Consider the following 10,265-nt stretch of genomic DNA (forward strand, 5'->3'; position numbering starts at 1 on the left):
ACATGACATTCCTTACAACAGCACATGAATAATTATTCAACTATAAGTCAAAGAACACCATTAATTGAGAAACTATTCTTTACTTATTTTATCCATGTCATCTATTAAATAAATATTCCTACCATGAGTCACATGGTATATCTTTTCCACTACAATACTTGAACCATGTCAAGGACATTCATATTCATTCTTCATTAACCTTGACCATTCCAATCTTATTTCCCAACTCATTCCATTAAACCTTAGAGAAAGGAGAGAACTATTCATATGCTTATATTATGCATTCAATAGAACCTAACTAAATGTTTAAACCTTGTCCAAGGGAGATAATTGTTGATACTAACCAATGTTATAATAAGTATAAGTATAGTATTAAACCCTATTTGACCTAGCTAAAACTTGATAGTAAGTAAGAACCTATTCTTCTAGTAATTATAGAGAGGCAAGTGTTGTGATCATTACACCTTGGTAATGATCATAAACCCTAGAGAAAACCCTACCTATTCAGAAGAGCTCAACCTAAAGAGGTATACTCAAGTATATGGACCAATACTTGATCTTGGAGAGAGAACCATGATTCACTAATGAATTATTAGAAAGCCATACCTTGATTATTACAAATTGGGTAATGATCATAAAACCTAAGAATCCAAGAGAGTGTGAAGAGAGAAGGATTAAAGAAGAGAGAGTAGTGAGAATTAAGTGGATCATGTCTACTGCATGATTTTACTTTATAAATTAAGATGATAAGTTAAACATATATATGTGATCAATAGATCTCATTCTTCTCATGAAATAATAAGTAACTCATTAGTAGTTAACCAAACCAATACTCATGCCTTGTATAGAGTAGTAATGATATGGTATTTAAATCTTGCCTATCCAAACACTTAAGATAAACCTAGCATTACATTGATACAATAATTCTACCTAAGTGAGGAGGACAACCCTAGTCACTAAAATATGATCAAAGCTTATACCATATCCTAAACCTAGTTGTGTATCACATTGGTGATCATAACTAAAACCCTAGGCCATATTTGAATTCCAATCCAAGCATCACTTTGGATTATAAATATAACCCTGCCATGCCTCATGCCTATTCAATACTTCAATTAGTGAAGTATTCCTAAAACTCTAACCCTTTCATATAGGATCCACCCCACATAAAATATTGTTACCTAACTTGTGTATCATGTATCACAAGTAATAAACCAGCCATATATGCTTATGGACTAAATGCCTTTGGTGAGTAGAGTGAACCAATATTCAATTCTATTTTGCCTTCCAAGTACTTGCTTTAGGAACCAAATGAAATAGTAGGGTATAAAATAGAATCACCTTAACAAGTGAATTAACCCTGATGAGCTTAGGATCTATTTCAAGTAAGCCAAGCCAGAATTGCTAAGCAAGATTATTTAATACAGAGTGAAGCCAACCATTTTCTTAAACCCTAGAAATAATTCTCCACATAAAATCATGATCACATTTCCATCCTCAATTTCACCACTACATAAAATACTAGCCATAATTAATTTATATGTGAACCTCACTATTGTTAAGTAATAACAAAACTTAATGACATGTTTACTATGCACTGGTTATAAACTTCAAATCATTCAAAATAGGTTTGGTTCCCAAATTTAAAAGAATTGAGATAAACCATTAAACCATATCTACTTTATTTATACTTCACCAAAGCATCAATATAATCAAATATTAAATATTTGTTTGAACAAAACAAATATGCAGCAAGTAGTACTATCAAGTTCTATTAAGATTCAAATAATTTAGGACCTGCAAAATAAGATAGAGTTCAAATTTGAAATCAAATAGTAAATTCAAACCAGGAAATAAAAACAGAAAGTTTAAATGTGAAAAGGAGGGAAACTTACCTGTCCACCGAAGAAGCCCAACAACAGCCCACACAGCAGCCCAGTACCGCACCAGCCGAGCAGGCCAACACAGCCCAGACGCGGCCCAGCCCAAAGCCACTTACCGTTTCGCGTGCGTCAATAATCGTGCGAAGAGAAAAGCCTCGTTCTTCTTCTTCCCCGGCGACGACAGCGCGACCATGCCAGTCGGCGACGCCCTCGTCGATGATAAGCACGGATTCGGACGCCAACAAGACGCTCAAGACTTGCACTAATCGATTCGCGTCCGAGCATATCCAGAAGAGAAAGATCTGCGTCCAGAGAACTCTCCAGGCACCGCCACCTCCTGCCCGTCGCCGTCGTCGTGTCGAAACTCCAGAGCTTCCCTCAGTCTATAAATAGGGGGGCAAGCACCACCGAGCACTTCTTGATCTCATCCACCTCTCCAATTCCTCTCAGATCCTCTCTACACTTCAATTTCTTCTTCACTGTTCACCGGCGATCTCCATGGCGCCATCGATTGAGAGCACCCCGGAGCTTGCCGTGAGGTCCAGGAGAAGCGCCTGGACTCAAGGATCATCCTGATGGAGTCAATCGACCAAGGGGAGCTCGGGATCAAGCGAATTTTGAAGTTCCCTTTCAAGCAACTGGTACGGTATCGGCGAGGTGGAGCTTGATACCATGCACCATCTTCACCGGCGAGCAGCTCCACGCGTCGAGGGTGAGCTTGCGCATCTCAGGAGCCTCTATTTGTGTCATTTCATCCTCTGTAGCTTGTGTTTGCATCTTGGCCGGAGAGAACCGCCGCGGGACATGGTCGCCGGCGTAGCTCCGGTGATCCTCTGACAAAACCAACACCACCACTGTATTCAGTAGCTCGAGGGGAGTCAGAAAACCCTAGTCGCGCGTCCTGGGGGGGCCTGTAGCGCTAGCGCCGCCGTGATTTGGTCGCCGGCGTTTAGCCGCCGGCAACGCCAACGTGTCGTGTGGGGCCATTGGTCGCGATTGACTGGTCTTTGCCCGCGTGGCAATGGACTTAGTCAACGGCCCCACTCGTCAGTCGCTGTGGCTAGATGTGAACCGGTATCTTTAGTATTTTCACTTTATTTCAGATTCCAGAAAATAGCTGGAACTTTACAGAAATAGATTAAATTCATTTCAACTCAGAAAAATATAAATAATATATCAAAATGCTCACAAAAATAAACTCTATTCAAATAAAATATAAAACAAAAATGTGTGTCAAAATAAAAATTCACTTATTTTTAATTTTATTAATTATGCCATTTCAATTATTTAAAATACAATTTGAATTCAATAAATTGTTAAGTGTAAAAATTAAATTTTAACTATTCAGTAACTAAGTAAAATGTTAAAATTAATTTTATTTACCATAGTTGCATTAACTTAATTATTAGTGGTAATTCATAAACCCTAATTTGCAAATTACCATTTACCATTTTCTTTAAATAGTAATAAATCAAGAAAAATACTAAAAGCCAATATTAATTTAGTAACTTAAATATTGTGAACTTAAATAATTTTAATTTGCAAGTTAATTATTTTAAAACCTAATCACAAATTGTTAAACCCTAATTCTCAATTAAACCTAAATAAAAGTTACCCTAATTATTAATTCTTGTGGAAAATTAATATAATGTTAAACCAGTACTAATTTGGATTCAAAGTAATTAGTAACCACAACTCTATTACCAATTATCATTTTAGGAGTTGTGCCATAATTTAGAAACCCTAAGTTTAATTTAAGTAAGACATTGATCTCATTATTTCATGTGTTCATCCATAGTAGTTGCAAACCTAAAACCCTAAGAATTTAACCCATGTGAACATAGCCACTTCAACTCTACATGTAGAACCTTGATAAGAAACCAATGAATGCATGCTTATGAACCATTAGCATAAACCAAGTCACATGAAATTATCATTTCATGTTCCTATTCTTAATTAAAACCTATATGATCCACTAGTGCCACCTAAATATAAACCCTAGCTTGTTACCACATGTCAGCACCATTGATCATCAATCCTATATACTATACCATTAGGATCAACCTCAACCATCATAATTTAGTGGCACCATAATAATAAACCCTAATACCAACATTGTGTAGCAAATCACATTTCATGCTCCTATTCCAACTCAACCCTACTTAGGAAATGATAAACCACTTAGCTGGGTAACCATTAGAGATTACTTAGTTAAGTAGTTGTGAAACCATAGTAAACCCTAATAGCTAATTTATAGAACCATCTTAAACAACCATCCTTTGATATGATGTATATAGGAAACCATAGTAATAACCTTGCCAATACTTGCTATATAGAAACCCAATCCAAATTAAGAATAAACTAGTTCCTATTAATGAAACTAAAGGAATCCAATAGTAAACCCTAGAAAGCCATAGCACCTATGTATAGTAGTTCATATTCTTATTTAACCTGTTCTTCAAAAGTTATTCTTTTGAAGTACAAATGTCAATCAAACCATAGAAGCCATAGTTCTTCTTTGAAATACTCATTATTTCTTAACTAACATGTTCTTCAAAAGTTATTCTTTTGAAGTATAGTATATGTAATCATCAACCATGTTCTGTAGAACTTAAAATTGACAACTGTTCTTTATATATTATTTCACCACTATTCTTTATGTGTATGATTGTTATGATGTCTTATATCACTTGGTTATGATGATAATATAATCAAACCCTAATAAGAACCTTGTTTGAGAACCATTCTAAAAGTGCAACAAACCCTAAAGAAATCTTTACAACTCATACATCCTAAATCATCGAGGTTAGGTTACGCTCGGGACGATTGCATCTCATACTATGCATTATAGCATCTTTGCCAGTTCTTTAAACATTGTCCTTACCGGACGATGATGGTATTTCAGAATTTGGAGTTCTCACGTATCGAAGCTTTTGCCTGCATAATCTTGCAGTCAAGAAAGGCAAGTTCATCGCTTGCTCATGTCATTTGATTATTTTTATCAAACTATATGCAAAGTACTATACTTATCACTCATGCATTGAAAAGCAAAATATTATTTTCCAATTATGAATATGACTATGTGGTGGGCAATGGAACCATGGTATGTGTTGATATGGTGGAGGTTCCATTGCAATGGGTTATATCACCCTAGGATTAATTACCAATGCCGTCCAGTGATTCTAGCGCCGTACATATCGCGTTGACCATAAGATCTATAATGGCTCTGGGGAAGTCAGCTGTATCTTTTCCCTTCTGCACGCCAACGGATTGGTAGAGACGGTGGGGTGTTGGAGGCACTCCCGCAATAGGTTGGGATATCCTTTTAAATCCCCATCCATTAGTGATGTTAATCTCTACCATCTATGATGGATTGTCCGGAGTACACCATGAGTAAAGCCGTATTATCGGGGGAAGTCTACTGGAGGTGTACGGTTGGACAAAAGGGTGGGTTTGCAGGGTCGCGGAGAAGGCAGTGATTGGCTTGGACCTTACACCTGGCCCCACACCAGGGAAGTGTGGACGGGAACGATCACCCGGTTGGTATCAAGGATAAGTTCTCTTATGGGAAAAGTAACGCACCTCTGCAGAGGATACTGAATTGTGACTGTCACTCCTGTTCGGGAAGGAACTGCGAACGCGCAGAAAGGAACTCCACGAAGTTCTGGTCAACCTGTGAAGACTGACGGGCATAGTTTTCAGAATAAAATAAACCTTTTGAAGAAATGTTTACAAAAACTTGCATTGGCCTATGACTTTCTGGTCTATGGCTGTAGCTAGTGCATGATACACATATTTCCTAATATGAACTTGCTGAGTACGCTCGTACTCATTCTATCTCGTTTGAACCCCCTTCTTAGAGCAATGCACCGAAGGAGAAACTACCGTGGAACTCGAAGACAAAGGAGTCAACTGCAACAAGATGAAGAATCCAATCAAAGAAGTCAATGGAGTCAACTCCTGCATCAGTTATTATAGAGACCTAGACTAGTAATAGAAGGGAACCTTTCCCAAATCATAGCACCTAAGTAGCTAGATTTCTATAGCAAGCCAATTAGCTCTTAAACTTGAGTTAGCAATAAGATAGACTACGAGTCATTCTTCTGGAGCTTTATTTGAAGTTTTACCTCACTGTAAAGTAGGAGGTTGTGTTGATCTTATGTAAACAGTTCGTGTGTACTTCTATAGACATACCTTAGACTCGCATATGTTTCTGTTGTACCACTCTGAGAGATGTAATATGAGTGGAACGGTGTTTCACTTGTGTTATGTCAACGACTTGTGTACTACACCATGCAGTGGTACGCTGGGTCATCACAGCTGGTATCAGAGCAAATGCTTTGACCTTAGGATTAAAACCCTTTAAAGGAGACCTATAGGTTTGGTAGTGTCTATAGGAAGTTGTCTTAGCCAAACCAACTATTCTTTTGACTTGAGATGGGTATTCACTTGAGAATAATCCTGACACACTTGAGTCAATATTTCTTATCTATTTTCTTAAGTGAAGTTAGTTAGTTATCTTGCTTCATTCCAAATAATTAGAACACCATTGAAGCTTAAGATAATTGGGTGGTAGTAGACCACAGTTGGTATACAATACATGGTAGTCCAAAGAAAGGATACAACCATAAGGAAGATATCCTATTGGAAGAAGTATACCAATAAAAGTATTGTTAAGTAAGAGTCATTAAAAAAACACTAAGATGAATGATGTTAAGTGAGGAATATAAGATATATAAGGTAGTCTATGTCTATGATGAGTCAATCATAGGAGGTAAGGAAGAGTGATAGGAGTTAAATGAGTCTACTTTCAATAATAAACTAGGTACTCATATATGAATCACTTGGGAATCATGGTATGATGGAGTAGAACATCATAAGTACGATAACAAAAGGATGATAAGGAGTAGGATTTAGGGAATAGTTCGAAAGCTTAGGCCTTAAAATCCTGGAAACTGTGTCAAGAATGTTAGAACTATAGTTCTTAATTTAAAGAAGGCTTATTTAGAGCATATCACATAGAGAAATCCTAGAGTTATAGGTGGTATATTCTAAACAATCATGTGTTTAGAGTAGACACGTTAGAACTAATTGTATTATAGGAAGTAGTCCTCAATAGCACATATATATGGTATACTATTTTGTTAGTACTTCCAAAGAAAACTAGGTTAACTCCAACTATCCCAGGCCATTTTGTTTCAAGTTTGTCTTAGTGCAAATGTGCAATTTAGATAAATGTTGAGACCACTAGTAGAAATTCACGTATTGTGCTAAGTATCACAACCTAAACCTATCTTATGTGGTGTTATATACTACACATCTGAACCTGATGTTTAGGGATGTCTTACCCAACTTTTATATTCAGGCATAGAAGGATGTGTATTATAAGCACAAAGCTGGATTTTCTTGGATTTTATTGGATTTTCATTGATTGACTAGATCCATACATGAAGTTTGACTTTGATATGCAAATGCATGTTGCAATATCAAGCTCTTACTTGATGTTATAGGTCTAGAGGGTAAAGGTATTCGTGTGAGGAAGTGACGAATTCTGAAGATTTTAAAAATAAGATGAAGGTTCACTGGAAGAAAGAAGTCAAAATGTGGGAAGTAACCACAATACTCTAAAGGAAGGACCAATCAAACTCACTTCTATCCTTAATCAAGGAGTACTTCAACATGGAAGTACCACGGAAGTGAGAAAAATAGTGAATATGGAGTAGTAGAAGTAGAGCTGTATTCATTCTGGAAGAAGGGAATGCAAGTGAAGTCATTTACAATACTATTTTCATAGTATCAACAAGTGGTTATCTTGCAAAACAAACCCTGAAGAAGGAAAATAGACAAGTGAAGTCACAACTGGTATCATATGACCGCAGCTGATATAGGATAACCATGAAGAGAAAGAATGTGAAGTGAGGTATATCTTAACTAAAACTAGGTAAGTAGCCACAGCTGGTAAGAAGATGTTGACTAGAACTATAAAATAGCCACAGCTGGTATCCAATAAGCCACATCTGGTACTAGGTAGTCTGCAGCTGGTACCAGATAGCCCACAGCCTGAACATTTCTTTACCCTAAAAGAAAGGGGGATTCCCCAGCTAGTATTTCACAGCTGGTATTCCGTAGTTGGTAAATATTTAGTCGGAGGATTCATAATGGATACCCACAACTGTGTGGATACACCACAAAGAATTCTTCGTGAGACTCTAGAAAAGTATAAACCTAAACCAGACTTAAACCAACTACCTAACCTTGGAGTTTAATGAATAGAAGAAAGGAAGTTTGAAGATCATTAGTAAATTCCAAGGGGTAGAGGAAGGTTGAAGGAGAAGTATTAAAATATGATTTGGAGTATGATAGACGGAGAAAAAGGTCTGAACTGAGAGGAAGTCCGATCTTATTTTTATAAGGTTGTTGGGAAGTACCCATATAATAGTACTCTCAGGAGGTTGTCAGGCCAGAAGCCGAGGTTCATATCTCGAGGAAGTAAGGGTTAGACCTTAACTTGAGTGGGTAATTGTAATTACTCGAAACCAAGAGAACTTAAGTAAGCTTAAAATAATGAAATTGGAGGAAGAAGATATCGGAGGACAATCCAAGCTTAAGAAGGCTAAAGACCAAAGGAGTTTGACTATACTAAAACATAAGCTTATTAGAAAGATTCCTTTCATGGAACCTAAAGAAACCAAAAGAAGAATAACTAGCATAAACTAGAAGCCATGATTGGATGGACTAAATGAGTCTAATCCATTCGTAGGAATAAACCACTAGGACCATGCCTATTGTAAATACCTTACCAAGTACCATTACTTTCGTTATGGTAGTAAGGGAAAACAATACCCTGCTTTAAACAAATCCTTTAGATTTAAGGTTTGGTCATCACAGCTAGTGCCATATTTCACCGCAGCTGGATTACCGCAGCTGGTAGAACCAAGATTTGAGTACCCAAATAGGAAAAATGTCACCACAACTATTAGTAAGGCTCATTAACACAATAAGATGTCTTAATCCAAGAATCTTTGGATAGTAAGCCTATAAGCTTAGAGTGTTGGAAGAAATCATAGAATTGAAGAAAGTATCAGTGCCAAACATCAGAAGACTTCCGGAAGGATCTGGACAAGGGATATAATCAATTATATCTAATGTGATCACCATGGAGTTGAAGGATGGTGATCTGTTCAAGACATTTCAACATTCCGAAACATGAGAGCGTTCGAACTTTGGGACGAAGTTCAGTTTAAGGGGGAGAGGCTGTAATATCCCAGGTTTAGAGGCAATAAAATGAGAGAACACCAAAGTGTGCATTGCATTCATGCATAGAAAATCCGGGGAATTTTCGCGCTTCAAATAAAACTTACCACAGTAACTGAAGTTTCACTTGACTTGCTGGAACTGAAGTAGATCATCAAGTCAAGCGCTATAAACTTCACTGTGACCTTTGCTAAAACCTTGTTTTGGGTAGAGATGATTTGATCTATGGGCTAGATCAAATAGTAGTAGAATTACAACAAGCAACACTTAAGTAAGGATCAACTACAAGATCTTCTAAAGGATCTCAACATGACATTCCTTACAACAGCACATGAATAATTATTCAACTATAAGTCAAAGAACACCATTAATTGAGAAACTATTCTTTACTTATTTTATCCATGTCATCTATTAAATAAATGTTCCTACCATGAGTCACATGGTATATCTTTTCCACTACAATACTTGAACCATGTCAAGGACATTCATATTCATTCTTCATTAACCTTGACCATTCCAATCTTATTTCCCAACTCATTCCATTAAACCTTAGAGAAAGGAGAGAACTATTCATATGCTTATATTATGCATTCAATAGAACCTAACTAAATGTTTAAACCTTGTCCAAGGGAGATAATTGTTGATACTAACCAATGTTATAATAAGTATAAGTATAGTATTAAACCCTATTTGACCTAGCTAAAACTTGATAGTAAGTAAGAACCTATTCTTCTAGTAATTATAGAGAGGCAAGTGTTGTGATCATTACACCTTGGTAATATGATCATAAACCCTAGAGAAAACCCTACCTATTCAGAAGAGCTCAACCTAAAGAGGTATACTCAAGTATATGGACCAATACTTGAGCTTGGAGAGAGAACCATGATTCACTAATGAATTATTAGAAAGCCATACCTTGATTATTACAAATTGGGTAATGATCATAAAACCTAAGAATCCAAGAGAGTGTGAAGAGAGAAGGATTAAAGAAGAGAGAGTAGTGAGAATTAACTGGATCATGTCTACTGCATGATTTTACTTTATAAATTAAGATGATAAGTTAAACATATATATGTGATCAATAGATCTCATTCTTCTCATGAAATAATAAGTTACTCATTAGTAGTT

Source organism: Lolium perenne, chromosome 4, assembly GCF_019359855.2.
Source record: "Lolium perenne isolate Kyuss_39 chromosome 4, Kyuss_2.0, whole genome shotgun sequence".
Taxonomy (NCBI): Eukaryota; Viridiplantae; Streptophyta; class Magnoliopsida; order Poales; family Poaceae; genus Lolium; species Lolium perenne.